This window comes from Alexandromys fortis, unplaced genomic scaffold (genome assembly GCF_014885135.2).
Source record: "Alexandromys fortis isolate MF-2015 unplaced genomic scaffold, M_Fortis_MF-2015_v1.1 scaffold_162, whole genome shotgun sequence".
NCBI lineage: Eukaryota > Metazoa > Chordata > Mammalia > Rodentia > Cricetidae > Alexandromys > Alexandromys fortis.
In genome coordinates, this window is record NW_026068033.1 from 477505 (window position 1) to 495309 (window position 17805).

The 17805-nt window shown below is 47.3% G+C and overlaps 1 protein-coding gene across 8 annotated transcripts in view; it reads right to left on the reverse strand.

The window, feature by feature from the left end:
• The window catches only part of Tiam1 (TIAM Rac1 associated GEF 1), a 339898-nt gene that overhangs the window by 162003 nt on the left and 160090 nt on the right, over nucleotides 1–17805 (reverse strand). For 6 of the 8 annotated variants that reach the window (XM_050164763.1, XM_050164762.1, XM_050164765.1 and 3 more), the window contains one exon: nucleotides 11328–11510. The gene's annotated coding sequence lies outside the window, so the exon portion shown is untranslated. Of the gene's footprint in view, nucleotides 1–11327; nucleotides 11511–15602; nucleotides 15822–17805 lie in introns of those variants that run through there. The other 2 variants (XM_050164764.1, XM_050164767.1) reach the window with 2 other exon arrangements.

Below are 17805 nucleotides of genomic sequence, written 5' to 3' on the forward strand. Positions count from 1 at the left end.
TAAAAATCAAAGATGCCCACTCCTTTGCGAACTGTGTACACACACTTCACACCCTGCCAAGTGTTTCTCCCCACTTGTCAGGCAGCAGCCCTTGATCTCAGCAAGAGGAGCCCCAGCCTCCCTCCCACGGGCCAGCAGCTGAATTTCCCACTGCTAATGGCAAGACCAGTCCACTTCCTCGTGCCTTTGTTCTGCTTTGCTCTTCTGATGGACAAACCCCATGCCTCCTTTGTCGGAAAGCAATGGCTCTCTCCAGCTTGTTCTATTATCCTAATGTACAGGGGATGCATTCGGGAGGGAGAGCATTTGGGTACAAGGGAGCCCCGGGCTATTAACTAAAAATTACTTATTACCAGCTGGGCAGGCAGCTGACATTTCAAAGGCACTGCCTACCTAGCTGCATAGCAAACCAAAAAGATGGGGGGGGGGGGACCAAACCGCCTCACCAGCCATCTGTACCGTCCCCAGTCCACACCATGCAGTGCCAGAAACCCCCCAGTGAGGCCATGAACAGGACAGAAGAAGGGACAATGCTGCCGAGCTGGGTTGAGACTGCACCCCTGTGCCTGTCCGCTAAGGCATCCCCACCAGGAAACACTTGCAGAGAATGTCTCATGCCAGATGAAAGGCAAGGTCGGGGTGCAAAACGCTTGTTACTCAGCTGGCCCCAGAGGCTGTCCCTCCAAGTTTTCGTGCAGCCGTGATGAAAGGGATTTCCCTCTACCCTTCCTTACCTTCCAGTCATGTGAGGCTTAATTAATATGCACTCGGGGTTTTAAGATCGCTAGATGAAAAGGGGAGCAGATGTGAACGGTATTATTATTTTGTTCAAAGTAGACTGGTCCACTAACATCTGTGGACAAGCTTACCACATGCCACTTAAAACAGACAACAGGCTCAGATGCCAAAAAATTCAGGTTTGTGTTTCTGAAGGCATCCAAGGTCTGCCGCATGTTTTCAGGCCTTGATTTCGGACGCGGCTCCTGAGAGGTTAACTGTCTAACCAGAAAGGGAAGTGCACACTGAGTAAGGGTCAACAGTAAGGCTGGAGCTGGAGGGGGCAAGGCAGAGGGTGGAGAGGAAGGTAAATGAACACTGGGCTGCAGAGAACCGTAAACTCTCTTCAAGCATTTTTCATCTACCCTTGAACTCCTTATAGAATTCTTCAACTAACTCCCCGCACATGAAAGCCCCTTTTCTTACCAACTTTAAAGACAGAGATTTATGCCTAGAGAAGCTAAAATTTTATTAATACAGATCCGATGGCACCAGGGGGGATCAGGCTGTGCGTGCAATAACAAAATTTAATCAGTGCTTAGAGATACGGATGGCTAGCGGCAGTGGTCCAAATATGGAAGCTGTTTGGTCCACCCTCAGCTCAGGAGCCTATTAACACCTGAATCAGATGAGAACTCCTCATGCCACAGTTCTCAAGAGGCTTCCACTACACCACACCCCTCTTATCCGTGTCCCCTTGACTTTCTCCCTTGATCTATCCAACCAAGCCTCAGGGATCCTCCTGACAATTCCCCAGAATCACAGGCCCAGCCCTCTGTCCTCTGTTCCCAGAAAAGCTTGCTCCCTTACACTGAGGCATTCTTGGTAGAGTGTCACTACAAGGGAGCCCTTCCTGTTTAACCCTTCTACTCGGAAGTCTTTGCTTCTCTCATCTCCATAGTGACTGTCACCTTCCAGGTGGCACATGCGCCAAAGACTTGCTGTCTTCCTCCAGAATGCCAGGTACAAGGGGGGAGGGAGATTCTTCTAGACCTAGAGACTGGTACCTCATAGCTATGAGGTTGCCAGGACAAAGGCCATTCTTGTCCTATCTCTATTCTGCAGGAACAGAAACAATTCTTGACGTAGGAACTTCTCATGCTGCCTAGCAACTGCTGTCCAAGCAGAAGGTCTCAGGGGGCTTAAGAATTAACACAGGTCAAGCAATAGACTCTTGGCTGGATCATCTGGGGAGAATTCAGGGGTGCATCTCCTCAGCTTGGGTTTCTACATTGTTGCTATGTTCTAAAATTTTATTATATAGATCATTTTAGGTTCATAGTAAAAGTACAGAGTTTTTTTTCATAGACTTGGTTTTATAAGAACAGACCCCTCCCCCTCCGCCCACATACCTCCTAGGGAAGGACATCTGTTGGAAGCCAATGAACTCACATGGCACATCACTATTCCCGAAAATCCTACACTAACGTTACTCTGGAAGTCGCGCATTCTCGAGGTTTGGACAGGACCCGTACGTATCATGTATTTGCTGGACTACCCAATCTACCCAGTATCCTACCTAGCCATCCCTCCCTACTCCCCAGTCCTTAACAACTAAATCTAAGGCTCTTCCAGGCCTTTTTGTGGCTTGCTCACTTCTTTTTAGCACTGTGAAGTATGCTACTGCGTGAGGTAGGTGCCCACCTACTGAAAGACATCTTGGTCGCCTCCAAGTTTGGACAATCCTGAATAAAGCGGTCACGAGCCACATGTGCAGGGTTTTGCACAGGGCTTTGTATGGGAAAGATGTACAGAAAGAGAAATGCAAAGAATGGTCTTACTGAGCCTAAGACAAAATGAGCTTCACACTCTCTAGAAAGCCGCCTCTTTCTAAGAACACTTGACAAATTAAATCTGGCAATGAGTCTGGTTTTAGCTTTACACACAGATGAAGCCATCCCTAACATGATGCTTTCTTCCCAAGTACTTCAAATATATTTATACGCCCTAAATGTGAGGTGAGATTCAGACACTGCCCTTTGTACCTATTAAATTAAATGCATCTGCCGAAGAAAATGATTCATTTCCCTGCATGTGACCCTGAACAAAAGACCGAACAGGGGGGATGTTGAAAGACCCAAGTGGCTGTGCCACTTCAAACACACAACCAGATGGCCAGAATAGACTTCCAAAGACCCCTGGAAGTCTCTGGAACTAGGTACGGGAAACAGGGAAGTAGGCATTTAGTCAACAATTACGTCTCAACAACTGCACACTACCGATTAAACAAGAGGCAGGAATCGGGCAGGGGTGGCAGTTCAGCAGTAAAACATTTATCTAGCATCCATGAGACCAGGAGTCCACCTGAACCAACACCAAAAGTAACAGACAGACAGATAGGCAGGCAGATGATCTTCAACATACAGGCAGCTTGGATCACATGGGCCAAAACTACGGGAAAAGTGAGCTTCATCAAAACAGACTGCAGGTCGCAGACTAAATTGTTCTCATGACCATTAGAAAAAGCTGAGGAACAGGACCTGCATGGGGAATGGCGGAAAGCGTGGTATCTGAGGACAGAATCATGTCATAAGAAATGACAGGCCTAGAGAAGTTGCTTAATTTCCAAAGTAAAATTTCATTCTTAGGATGAAGGACCCTAAACCATCACTTGCCCAGGACCACGAACCCCAGACACAGGAAGGAGTTTAATAATCCCAATTCGAGGCAATAGAAGGCCTCGCTCCTAACTGTCTGTCCCTTCGGGAAGGCGAAGTCCCAAATCTGGGCTGACCCAGACGTCCCTGTTTAGATGGCAGAGCGTGGTCACTGAATGAGTCCATCTGTAGGAATAAGTGTCATTCACGTGACAGAAATAAGAGGTTGGTGATCTGGATTTTACCCCCGTTCAATGCACTCTTCAGGAGAGGGGACCAGCTAACACCTGGGCCTGCCTTTGGCTAACTGCAAAGTCCAATAATGTATCCAATTACTGAAGGAGAGCAAGTTACACACTCTTGTGTTTCCCTCCGCTGGCAAGCGACTAAATAGTGTCTTTTCCCATTTGGGTAATTTCTCTCCTGATGAAAATTACTTCCAGATCCTGGGTTTTCCGTGGTTTCCATTTTCAACCTACATGAAGCCTCTTATTCCTGGGGCAGAAGGGAAGGGAAGGAAGAGAACCCAAAATTTTAAACATGGCACACACACATGAATGTAAACTCCAACCACAGAAGTTGGGTCTGATGAATAAGGTCAAGAAAAGGCTGTGTCTTAGCACACTGGTGTCCACACACAGGCCTTAGGTAGTGGCTTTGTGCTGGCTTGCTTGTGAGGATCTCACTTGTAGGTCACACACATGGTGAGCTATGCTGTTCTCAAACAGCAATTCTCCTGCCTCGACCTTCAACCACTGAGTGACTGGATCACAGGGATGAACCATAAGCCAATATATCTGCTTTTTGGTTCCACCACGTTAGAAAAAAAAAAACTCTGTAAGGATGGGACTTTCATCCCTGGCCAACAAGGTAGTCAAAATCAGAAGCAGGAAGTGCCCAAGTTGAAAGAATGTGAGTCTCTTGACTTTGTCTTTGTCCAATGAGCACTTTCCCATATTTCACTAAATAAATACCAACCAGCAAATAAGAGTAATCATTTTATCCAAATATAAGTAACTAAGAATATCGTAAAACAAAAAGACAGGAACAAGACATGGGAAAGGGACCTAGACAGGAGTAGCAGCTGACCGACCGGTGGAGGAGAGGAAAGAGGAGGCGAAGATAATCAGAAACCACGGCATAGCTGTATGAAATTGTCCAAAAACATCATTAATACAAAAGGAAGAATCATTCTGTCTTGAGGAGTGATTTCTAGCAAAATCAATAGCAGCACTGGACCTACAGGGAAGAAAATGTTGAGAGCCCTGCCAGGGAGCTGCGCAATAAAACTCCCACACTTAGATCCTTAATAGTCTCACCAGGGACCTAAACAAAAAGCCCATCCACTGGGCCTGCGTGTCCAACAACAGAAGAATGGATTTTTGAGATGTGGTATCAACACGAATCATTTTTTTTTTCATTTATAAAGAAAAACAAAGTCTGGAAATAACCACATGAATCAAGTTAAGCCAGTCTCAGAGAAGTGAAGATGTGGTTCCTAGATTTTATGCAGATATATAAAATTATGTGCATATACATGACATAAAACTCCCTAAGAGAAAAAAACAGGACTAACAGGGCAGGGCAGAATGAGAAAAAGCAGGGTAGAGGAGATGGAGAAATGTGTGCAACGTAAGATACATACATGTATGAAAATGTCTTCATGTAACACAGTACCATGTGCAATGAATATACACAATGGAAAACAACTTTAAAGTGCACTGGGTTGGATGTTTTTAGGACTAAATGGCCTCTTAAGTACATGTGCACACTAGATTACTGTAATCACTGAGAAAAAAGAAAGCAGAAATAGTATACCAAAAGCCCAGATAGGCTGCTTGTCCCAACTTGAAATAAATAACAGGTACACTCCCCAATTTATTACGAAGCTACTTCCCAATTACACCTATCGCCTTAAGTCAAAAGCACATTTGCTACACCTGAGCTACTGAGCATCACAGCTCAGCACTGCTGCACACTGTGGACCCTTGCATTCTTCCCTGGTGACTGGGTAGATGACAGTGAGCTGGCTGTCATTCGTCAGTGCTGCCCAACAGTGATACCAAAGACATGAGCTATGGACACTCCCAGACCATAGAAAGCCCCAAATTTGCAATTCCAAATGTGGTCTGAACTGTTGTAAAACTGACAACTCTAAGCCCAACCAGCCTACTTCTGGGGCCATGTGTCCTGAAGATAAATGGGTCGTTCTACACATACCGAAAGATGACAGCATCCTTAGTAATCCCCCATCTTCAGCCCTCACAGTTCTCTGGCTAATGTCCTGACTCACCCATCCTTCTCAGAGGCTCGCCCTCCTTCTCTCCTCACAGTATCTCCTGGAGAGGGGTAGCTGCCCATCACACATCACTGAATCTCCTGAGGGCACCTCCGGAGGCCACACTCACAACCATGTAACAAGTTGTTTGTTAAAATAATCAATGAACTCGCCAAATTCACCCTCTTAGAAAGATTCCTATGAAGCACAGCAAATAGCTGCCCCTCGCTCTGAATGCACAGCCATGATTTGACCCTCTGGGACTTCTGTAAGCACATATCAATAGTTCTCAGCCCAAGGCTGAATCACAGGAGCTTGCAGTGGACTCGAGACTTCTTCCGCCGTGGTTGGAGGCCATGCTTGGCTTGCAAGCGGCCAATGGCAGCAGCCTCTACTGTACCCTTCAAAACTTAGAGCCTGTAAAGCCATTTGATGCTCAGCCACTGCCAACCCTCGCTGTTTCTTTCAGCATTCTGCTGTTTCACAGAATCCCTCCCTGTCTGGATTCTCCTCTTCATTATCACACTTCATTTGTTTTTTTTTTCACCAAAGCCTTTGGTCCTTGTTACACAGACTGATGCAGTTTAATCAGTGGGAAACACACTGATAAGCGCTGCTCTGCTCCCCACTGACTGACTGTCTGTGATTATAGGTGGCCTCCCCTGAGCCTAACCCAGGACCCAGGTTACGGGGAGAGATCCTCTCCCCACCCCCGCAACCCTGAAAGTAATGACAAGCAGCCCCTCAGCCACCCCCACTCCAGTTCATTCACTCCTGTAAGGAAATCAAACTCTGCAGAGCATCAGTGAAGTCCTGTGCTCTGTGCTCTCTGGCTTGTTCCCAAGTTAAACACTTATGTAAATCCCATGCCACTGCTGTTGGGACTGAACACGGACCAGGACACCCAGCGTTTCTGGAGTTTTCCTTCTGTTTACCCACTGTCAAGTGGGTATTTCCCAGGCAGCCTGTCCTCCTCCTACAGAGACTGGCTGCAACCACTCTACCCCCACCCAGGCAACCAAATGTGACATCAAAGGAGCTCCGGAATGGCCATCTGTCCCTGCCACGCCAATGTTTATGCAATGTGGGCAGGAGAGGGACAAGCCAGGAGAAGAGTATCCCAAGCATCCAACCCAAAGCACCAACATCCTAAACCGTATATACCACCGACCGATACCACTCAAGACCAAGATGGTCTCCTGCTCCTTGAAAAGAAACTAACAACCTCTTCTGAGGGAACTCAAAGAGCCAGCTCAATCCACTCCACCTGTGGACAAACATCTAAAACTAAAGTGAGATTCCTAATTCTACAGTTTTTCAAATATCATCGTACCCACTCCCTGAGCCATACCTAGTTATGGCGTTTCAAGCAACGCTGACTTTAACCAAATCAAAAAACACGAAAGACCTTGGCACCACAGAAATGAACACAAAGGTTCCGCATTCTACAGTCAGTGTGACATCACCATCAAAAGTGCCGATTCTCTCTAGAGTTAATTTGACGACATCGTCATCATCATCAAAGGCCCTGATTCTCTCTAGAGTTAATTTGACATCATCATCATCTTCATCGTCATCATCTTCTTCTTCATCATCACCAAAGGCCCTGGTTCTCTCCACAGTCAGTGTGACATCACCATCAAAGGTGCCGATTCTCTCTAGAGTTAATTTGACGACATCGTCATCATCATCATCAAAGGCACTGATTCTCACTAGAGTTAATTTGACATCATCATCATCTTCATCGTCATCATCTTCTTCTTCATCATCACCAAAGGCCCTGGTTCTCTCCACAGTCAATGTGACATCACCATCAAAGGCGCTGATTCTCTCTAGAGTTAATTTGACATCATCATCATCATCAAAGGCCCTGATTCTCTCTAGAGTTAATTTGACATCATCATCATCTTCATCGTCATCATCTTCTTCTTCATCATCACCAAAGGCAAAAGGTTCTCTCCACAGTCAGTGTGACATCACCATCAAAGGTGCCGATTCTCTCTAGAGTTAATTTGACATCATCATCATCATCAAAGGCCCTGATTCTCTCTAGAGTTAATTTGACATCATCACCAAAGGCAAAAGGTTCTCTCCACAGTCAGTGTGACATCACCATCAAAGGTGCCGATTCTCTCTAGAGTTAATTTGACGACATCGTCATCATCATCATCAAAGGCACTGATTCTCTCTAGAGTTAATCTGACATCATCATCAAAGGCCGTGTTTCTCTCTAGGACTGAGGGTCAGTGCACATGGAGACAGAAGTCAGATAAAGCGTGATGATGAGTTCGGCCAAAGAGACTCACTCATGCCACAGGAAGTTCGGCCACACAGCCAGCCCCCTGTGCCCACCTCTCCACATCCACACATCTATCCAACTGTAGACTGAAAACACTTGAAATGAACAATGTGCATCTGTACAACACAAGTACAGGTATGTTTTTGTCATTATTCTCTAAGCAATAATGTGTAACAACTGATTTCATAGCACAGTATTAGGCATTATTAGTATTGAGAAACAAGTTACAGCAAAACAAGATGATCCTTCTGCTTACTTGGTTTGGTTAGGTTTTGGTCTTTCTCTTCAATTTGATAGGGGATGTTGCAAGGGCAGAGGGCAGATATTAGGAGATGAGGAGATAAGTGGGACCAATAGTTTAAAAAAAGAAAGAAATATATTCAAATGACTGTTTTAAAAAAAAAAAACAGCAAAAACGGGACAAAACACACAGTGCCATAGGGGCTTGAAGGTCTGCGCATTTTGAGACCCAAAGAGTCCCTACTCTGACTGAGAGTACTTAGCAGAATGCCAGGTACACAGTAGGTGCTCAATGTGTGTAGTGTATTTATTTATTTATTTATTTAGAGATCAGGTCTCACTAAGTAGCTGGTCTGGAACCCACTATGTAGACCAGGCTGGCTTCAAACTCACAGAGATCAGCTTGTTTTTTTCCAGGATCAGATGTATGTGCCACCATGCCCAGCATGTCGTCTCTTTGCTGCTGCCTTCTGACTTCCTGGCTAGCCATCTTTCCACCACCTTACAAAGAGGGACACGCCCAGAAGGCAGAACACTTCTGGCATTTTGCTGAGAAACTGCTATGGAATTATGGCTGGCCACCAGATAAAGCGCAACACACTGCATTCCAACTGACATCTTTGGTATCTTTCAAAAGGCGGAATGGAGTGAAAAGCTTGGCAAGTTTGTCTTCCCATTTCCATGGAACACGCTTAGCCACAAGCCTGAGCACTGGGAGCGACTAGATGGCTATTCATCACGTAAACCTGCTGCGGCTCCCTTGGGGTGGATGGCTGGGCCCTGCACTCAAAGCCAAGGGATGATGCATCCATCCATCGCCCAGCTCAGCTGGAGCAGCTGCAGTGTGAAAATACACGGGCTCGGACAAGCACAGACTCCCTCCGGGTCCGCCCCTTGATGCCTTTTAAACTGGCTCTTTCTCCTTGGTGCTTCCCCTCATTTGAAGAGCTTAGGAACAAACCTGACATTTCCCCAGATGTCTTTGGGCCAATTTTAGGTGATCTCTAAAGAGTTCCTAGATCCTCGCTACATGGACAGAGCCCTAAAGATTTGTAAGTCACTTTTAGGAAGGAAGGTACTCAAGAGGAAGAGTGGACAAGCAACATTGGGATCTGAGACTAGAAAGGTTGGAGGGCCTAGAGTAAGAAGGCAGCAGAGGGAGGTGGGCCCACCTTTGGGAGAGATAAGTAGTGACTGAGCAGAGAACTGGGGGAGACTGCTCCAGGGGGAAGCATGATAAGACAGCATGCCCCGAGACACAGCTAGGGGGACGGATCCGAGAGCAGCCTCTCCTAAAGCACCCCAGTACCCCTTGCAGCCACTGGTATCCATGCAATGGACAGTGTGAGCGAAAGGACAAGCAGCCCCACAGCAGAGGAGACCCAGGAGCCCCTCAGGAGACTGAACTGTGGAGCCAGAGGACCAAGGTTTACACCTGAGTTCTGCCGTTTCCCAACTTTGCTACTCTAGACAACTGAGTTGAGACAAAGACAAGACTGTTGGGCACGGTGTGCTGGGTCAGGGAGGGAAGGAAGCCACAGGAAGTCACGACAAGGTGAAACTTTGGCTTGGGACAGGAGCACCTTCCCAGTGGATAGCTCTTACAAAGGATGAAAAGGAGAACTGAAAATTGCTGGGTATTGATCAAAGGAGAGCCAAGTCTTCCAGGGGAAGCTCTCCCACAGAAAGAGACTAGCCCTTGGTGGGAGCAATTTGCATGAAAGGGGACAGACCATCAGGGTGCACTAGAACTCAGACACAGTTGTTGCTGACGTCACCTCTACATCTCAAAAAGAGTCACAACCCAATTAGGTTCGCACGGTGCGAGGTAAACACCCAAGAAGAAGCTTTCTCCAGCAGCTGCAGGGCTCGTCAGAGGGGCGTGGCCAGGGCTGGCTCTGGGTTCTGGCAGGGAGGAGCAGCAGGCAATACTGGAAGAACAGGTTACAGCAGGACCCACTAGCAGGACCTGGAATGCTGGAGGGAAACCTTAGAAGCCGCCGGGGTCGGTCATGTCTCAGGAAGCAGCTGCCTTTGTGGTTCCATTTTGTTCAAAGTCAGCAGCCCCCAGTATCTTACCAAAACCTGCTTAACATTAAAAAAAAAAAAAAAAAAAAAAGCTCAACGTAGCATCACCAAGGCTTCGGTAAGTTAGTGAGCGGCAGGCAAACTTGGAAATAACTGCAACTTCATATCGCTCAAAAGCTCCACTTAAAAACTATTTATTTCATGTGTATGAGTTCTGTCTGCATATATGTAAGCATACTACATGCGTACCAGGCATCTGTGGAGGCCAAAAGGCAGCACTGAATACCGTGGAACTAGAATTATGTACAGTTGTGAGCTGCCACATGGGTGCTGGGAATTGAGCCTGGGTCCTCTGGAAAAGCAGCGAGCGCTCTTAGCCACTGAGCTATGGCTGGGTCAACCTTTCCCAAGTGCCTTTTGGTGTTAATCATTCTCTCCCAATGAAATCCATGGGAACAAAGAGACCACTGTCCTCATTTGCAGAGTGGAAACCAGAAAAGTACATAGCCCTTTCTGTTGGTCCTCCAAAGAGGGAAGGAAGACGTTTTTCAAAGCCGTTCTCCTCTACATGACTCAGAACACGCAGGTTTAGCCCTAGATCCCTTCTGGTAAAGCTCCTGACTCATCACACAATAAGATGAAGGTGTCCAGTGTGACCACATGGGTGATTCCCCCATGGAATGGCATGCTTTTTCCAAGCACATTTTGCAGGTAGAGGACTGAGCCTCTCTCATTTAACGTGATTCTATAGGCAACACACAGGCCGGGACACCAAGTTTCCTCCTGTGCCATCAGATCTGTTCTTTCTTCCCTTTCCTAGCTCCAGACAAGCGGGCGAAGGGGAAGCCAGGCACAAAGAGGTAGGGAGTCAACCTCTGACGTCTACAAAACAACCTCACAGTGGCAAGAACCCACCAAACCTGCGCCCCTGAGAATCTGAAGCCTCTGATTCCACGTGAGGAGAACGGTAGCCTCCTTCCCACCAAGACCAGTCACCAATACCATACTTTCCACTGTCCCAAAACAGCAGCTTAAGGAGCAGTCTGAGACAATAAAGACTTAAAGGTCAACTACTTATTCCCCAGTCTCAGGCAAACACCACACTTACCCCAGGCCGAAGGGAAGAGCCTTCATTAGGGTCTCCGGAGGTGCCATCTGAAGGGGCTGCTCACTTCCTGAGAGAGGGACTGGAATTCAGAACATCATAGTCCCTGGAACTTGTGTGCCCTTCCTCTTTCTCTGTCTTGCTTTCAGGTCTAGAGAGGTGGGTTTCAGTCCACAAGGGTTCTACCTGTCAGAGAAGATAAAAAAAAAAAATGGGTTTAGGCTAACTTTGCATGTATTTCACGAACACTCATATCTGTGTAACTGTTTGCTCCAAGAAGAAAACATGCCATCCTGCGGGGAAGTTTCAGAAAGCCCCCGACACTGACCAGATCCACTAGAACCCTTCCTGCCAGGCTCAGCAATAAAAGCTGCCAAGAAGTAGAGACCAGACCAGCTGCCTGGAAAGCAAGCCTTAAACCAGAGATACCTGGAAAGGATGCTTGCTCTCCAACCTGTTGAGCTAGCTGTAGGCTGTGCAGTGTGCTCCAGGTTCCCAGCCTCATGAACTATCACCCACACTGGGGTGGGCTTTGGTGATGCAGCTGTCTTGTGAGTCATTTCTGCTCCTGGAAGTAACCTCTCACCCATATTCCTGTAAGTGACCCCAGTAAAACTCATTGGTCCACCAAGCAGGACTTTGGCAGTATCTGCATTTTGATCTGTCATCAGATCCCTATATGAAGTAGGTGTGTGTGTGTGTGTGTGTGTGTGTGTGTGTGTGTGTGTGTGTGTGTTGAATCTCCCCAGGAAGACACCAAGGTGACCGAATGAAACTCTACGATTAGGACAAAGTCTCACCAAGCCTCTCTAAGCCATTATGCAAGTCACGCTGCCTCAAAAGCACTCAAAGAGGGGCAAGCCACTTGGGAGGACTCCACTTCCTGGTCTTCCCTCTGACATCTCAAACACCACCAGCCTAACAGAGCAGACAGGCTGGACCAAGAGCAGCTGTCTGTCTTCCCTGGAGAGAACGCCATACCTGAAGCTCAGTAGTTACAATATATAAACCAGGGCTCCATCCTTGGGCACAGGACTGTCCCTGTACCACAGTGCAAACGAATGCTATTCCAGCTCACCATCCCTCCCGATCCCCAGACCAGCCCTTATAATTCCAGATGCATAAACACAAGCAAAGCAAACCATCTATAACTCAGGACCCTTTCAGTTCCCACTCCCTCAGAAGATTAAATGGCTTGGGCTCGAGGGGGCTTCAAAACCCAATATTCCTTTCTAAAACCCAGGCAACCGCCCAGCCCCGAACCTTCATTTTCCCACCTCAGCTATGACGCGGGTATGCTTTCCTGGTCTTGGTTACGAGTGGGGTTTTAAGATCACGCCACTTCTGTTCAAAAGGAAATGAGGGAAAAGGAGAGAGGAAAAGGAAGACAGATGAGACAGACGGGAAGATTATAATAATCCCTGGAAGACAAGGCAAAAACTGAAAAGAAGAAACACGCAGTCACTTTCTCAACAATTTACTAGGAAACTAAGATTAACACACAGGAAATGTAAAAGGTGTCCCTGGTGACCTCACTCACTGATAATGAAGAGGGAATAAATAGATAGGGAGAAGATATTTTGTTTTATTTCATGACAAATTCTATTTAATCCTATTTCACTATTCTGACAGGCAGGCAGAGAGAGAAGTGTTGAACTTCAAAGTTATGACAAGGAAGGACAGAGAACAGGAGACACTCAATGAGTTACCATTCACAAAAAGCCTACTGTGCGCCAAGTCACATGAAAAGTGCCCTACCTGGATCCTCTCAGTAAACCCCACAACCACGAGTTATTTGCATATTTATCTCATCACTGGAGGTATGGAAATTCCAAGGTAATTATCCTGAGACCTCGCCACTAACTGGCAAAGCTGGAGTCAAAGCCCTCAGACTGCCACACACTCAGAAAGGTTGGGCTAAACTTTAAGACACTCAGGCTCATGCATTAAATATGAACAGAAATGAAAGGCTCCGCCCCAGTCATTACGACAATTTGTCTACTCTTGCGCAAGGTAAATGTGTATTGCTGAGAGGTCTGAACGCTGCCACACTTCACATTAAATTATCTCAAAGCAAGCCTCATGCATACTCTGACTTGATGCTTCGAGAACAATTTCGCAGGGTGTGCCCTAGTGAATCCATAATATCCACCTTGGAACAATTTGGTCCAATATGTATGATGCTCACAAACAGAAGGTATGCTTTAATAAACAGAAAAACACAATCAACGTCAAAGACAAGTACAAAATGTCTTCCTCCTTAAGCTGGGGGACTCAGTTGCTTGTTTTCAAAGGATGTCATAAACCCTTTCTTGACAGCATCCCATACGGCAGAATTTTTTTAGATGTACACTTGAATGTTTTCAATTCTAGAAGGAGGCTGTTTGCACGTCAACTACGAACAGCCCACGCTGGTTCTTCCAGCAGCAATAAAACTGGAGATAGGTCAGGAAGATTAATCAAGGAAATATACACAACTAGGAGAGTGTGTCTTAGTGTTGTGGGACTAACACACATGTGTGTGCACACAGGCACACACACGTACACCCAGAAAGAGAAAAAAGGGATAAGTAACCAAAGCCAAGAGGACAAGGAAACCTTTTTACATACGCCCCAGCTTTAAAAACTTGATCTATCTAATATAACTAACTGCACAGCAATATACTGCAAGCCCTGGAAGAACCAGGAAACTTCCAAATGAAAATTAGCTACTAACACAAATCATTTCAGTGGTCCTATATCTGTGACAAACTGAACTCAAAACATTAGACGTCTATAAAACAAACAGAGCCAAACCAGGACTGGGAGATGGAGCCAAACAAAGAGCATGGCACAAGAATTGAGAAACTCAGTGGGCCTAAGGCAGAGTCAACCCCAGCTTCAGACATCTGCATAACAGTCCCCAGTGACAACACCCAAGAGCCTTTGCTGTGAACCACTACTTCCCCTTTCTCTACGGGCTGCAGTTCCATAAACGCCATCTATTCCTTAGTGCTGCCCTTGCCATCACAAGATCCAGTTCAGCCACCCCCTGTAGTGTGACAACAGGTTCCTCGGGAGCAGGCATGACACCATCATGCTCCAAGTCACCCACCTATTGGGCTGTTTCTGAAGCCACTGCCAGGTGTGACAGCCTGTGCCATACCACCTGATCTCCCTTGGGACAGATGAAGTGTGGCTCAAGAGTCAGTCATTCCTTCACAAACAGATCATTACCTTCAAGGAAGCAGAATGTTCCCGGCAAGCTAACTGAGCCCCCAGCAGCCTGGGCCAGGACCTGCAATACCCGCAATACTGTTGAGGCGGCCAAGTCATCCCACCCAATGCTAGGAAAGCCACAAGATCAGCAGAGAACAACTCCTCTCCCACTCCCTTCAAACTAGGAGAGAGCTTGTGGCAAAATGGACACTTAGTTGCAAACCTAAAAGCCAGCCATCTCCCCACCTTTCTATCCTAAAAGTAATTTCATGACGTATCAGCTAACAATAAGCATTCAAAAGCCTGGCTCCAAGTGCATCATCCCACCAAGCCACTGATCAGCCTCAAAACTTCCTTCTGACCGTACACCCAGGAAAGCCTATTGAAAACAAAACCAGGACATGGGGGTGGAGGGTGGGGGAGCCGAGTTTATGCTTTGCTAGGATATTGTCACTTACAAGGACCCCCTACCCCGGTGCCACCCTCCAGCCAAACTTCCTCTCTTCACCCCACCCAAAATTTGCTTAGGCAATGGATCAGAAGATCAACCAGTTGCGGCAGAAAAACTCACGTTAAAAAAAGAAGTTCCAGATAAACAGAGATCCCCCGTGGCAAAGGGGTTTTTAGCTGGGGGAAAACCTGAGACTTAATGCCCCAGTTCTAGAATTCCCACCCAGGTGCTGGTCCGAAGCCACAGCTTCAAAATATCCGAAAACCAGTCCAGCCTAGAATCCCAAACCTCTCCAAGGGATTCCCTCCATCCCCACCCCCCACCCATACACAGACTAGTGATTGCCAGAGGAGCACAGCAGGGTTGGGTCCCAGGCAGGAAGCATCTTTTCGGTAGGTGTCAAGATCAGTCACACTGTCTCCGTCCCGTCCCATACAATGTTCCTCACTAAAGCAAGAGAGAAGTTTCGGAGTCAGAACCCCCTTTTCCTGGGGTCAGAACCCCACACTGCGGCTTGCTCAGCAGAGCCGCACAGCGCCCTGGGGCTCAGCACAAACTCAGCACGGCCAGGTCTCCGGCCATCCAGGCTCCCAGCCTCAGGCCACACTTAAGGGTTCCGGGGCTCTTACCCATCCTCACCACAGCCCCCACAGCAGCTTCCAGGGCCAGCCGTGCCCAGGAGATTCACGGGTGGAAAACGGATCGAATTTTTCAAAGCTCACCGGCGGCTCAGCGAGGCGCACGCTCCCGGCTGCCTTTCCATCTCTCCAACTTCCAGTAACTGAAATCAGGAAGCTGTAGCCTTCCCGGCTGCCGGCAAGGGAGTGGGTGTATCTTGTGAAGTTTCGTGCTATGATGAATCTGGTCATTTGGGTGTGTTGGAGAGGGCCTAGGGCTCCTCCCCCTCCTCCTCCCCCTCCTCCTCCTCTCACTTCTTCAGAAAAAAAAAAAAAAGAAAAAATGCAAAAAGCTTTTGGCGGCAGCCTAGCTAAGGACTGTGGCTTGCAGTCATTGAGTCCAGCACTCTGCTAGCCACATCCTGGGAGAGATTTATTCCCTATGGGGTCTCAACTATTTTACAAACAAAACTGGGCATACAGCACAAGGCATAAGCTCCTGTCAGCATTCGCCAGCACACAGCAAGACAGCAGTGTCTCTTAAAGAATAACTACACCCCTTACCTGGTCCTCTCAGAGGCAGACCTGACTGTGGACAGTTTGCTGGACAGAGATACAATTCCTAAACATTGTTTAAGTAAACCTAGAAAACAGAAAGGGCAGGAAAAGAAAAACCTTTACTAGCTATCTTTAAACCAATGGCAACTGGTAACTTAGCACAAAGTCTCCAGAAAATTCTCCAGTTCCCTCACACTCGTCCTCTAAACAGAAAGCCGCCATATGTTTGATTCCCGTGAACAATATTTATAGCAGTCTCTAAAAATTGGAGTGAAAACACACTAAGTCACCCCGCAAAGCACTCCAAGAAGTACTCTCCGGGCTCCACTGTGGTTTCCAGGCATTAGTTCAGTAAGTGAAACTTCTCATGGCCAGTGGCTAAGAAGCAGCCTCAGGTGGCTAGTTAGAAAGAACGAAGCAATCACAAGCGAGCGAAGCAGACGCTGGGCCCGAAATGGCCGAAGCAGCCATGGGTGAAATTGATGGATGAGTAAAGCAGGTTATCAGCTGTGCTGAAAGTCAAAGGTATCGACCCCTCTCCCCCCACTGCAAAGGGCTTTCCTCACAGACACAGACCACAAAAACAGAAATACAGCAATCAGTAAGGGAATCATAATGACTCAAACAGCAGCCGGAACTACAGGCTGGAAGCAATACTCAGAAAAAAAAAAAAAAACGAAATGTAACTTTGGGGGCAGGGAATTGGCTAGCTGGGAATTAACTGGCTCGGTTGGTAAAGAACTGGTTTACGGGACTTGCCACGCAGACATAAAAAACTGAATGAGATATCCCACACCCAGAGAAAACATCCCAAACTCCAGGTCCACTGGCATGTGCCTAAACCCTAGCATTGTGGAGACAGGTATGGGGAGATCCACTGGAAGTGCTGGCCAACCAGCAGAGCGGACCCGTGAGCCCCGAGTTCACTGAGAAGTCCTTCCTCTGGTACAGAGATGAAAATGTGCACATGCACGCGCGCGCGCACACACACACACACACACACACGCAGAGTGTAGCTTCCAGGAAAACAGTGATCAGAGTTAGCCAGCGGAAACCACGACAGCTTTAAACGTGACAAATACACGCTCACATATATAAGCCTGGGAAAGAAGTGCCTGGCTAATCTTTATGTTCTTGGTCATCTGCACAGAGACTGGCTTAAGACACCCAAGGAAGAAAGCAAACACTACCGTGCCTAGCTCTGAAGGAGTAAAGTGTTTATAGGGAGCAGGGTCCCAAGCTAGAGAAGACTTACCCCAGGGAATACTTTAAGTGTGTGTAAGACACTTTTCATTTTCACAACTTGGGGAGAGATTCTACTGAGAAGAAATATGAGCTGCTGCCAAAGAGCCTACAACACACGGGACAGCCCCGTGACAAAGCAGCAGCCAGCCCTGAGCGCTCAACAGTGCTGTTCCGTGTTCTGAAGAAAGCCTAACACGAAAGTGCCACCATCTACTGATAACCAACGTCTCACTCACCCCTGTGTATCATCAACATCTCAGTGTCCAGGAAGAACACTCTCCCTGTCCCCCACTAATTACCATTTGATCCCTGAGGACCATCTGCACAAGCTAAGCAGAGATACGAGGCCGCTCAGCAAGGAAGGCGCTCGGTCTGGGGCGCAGCCTCAGTGTCTCCACGCTCATAAAGCTGA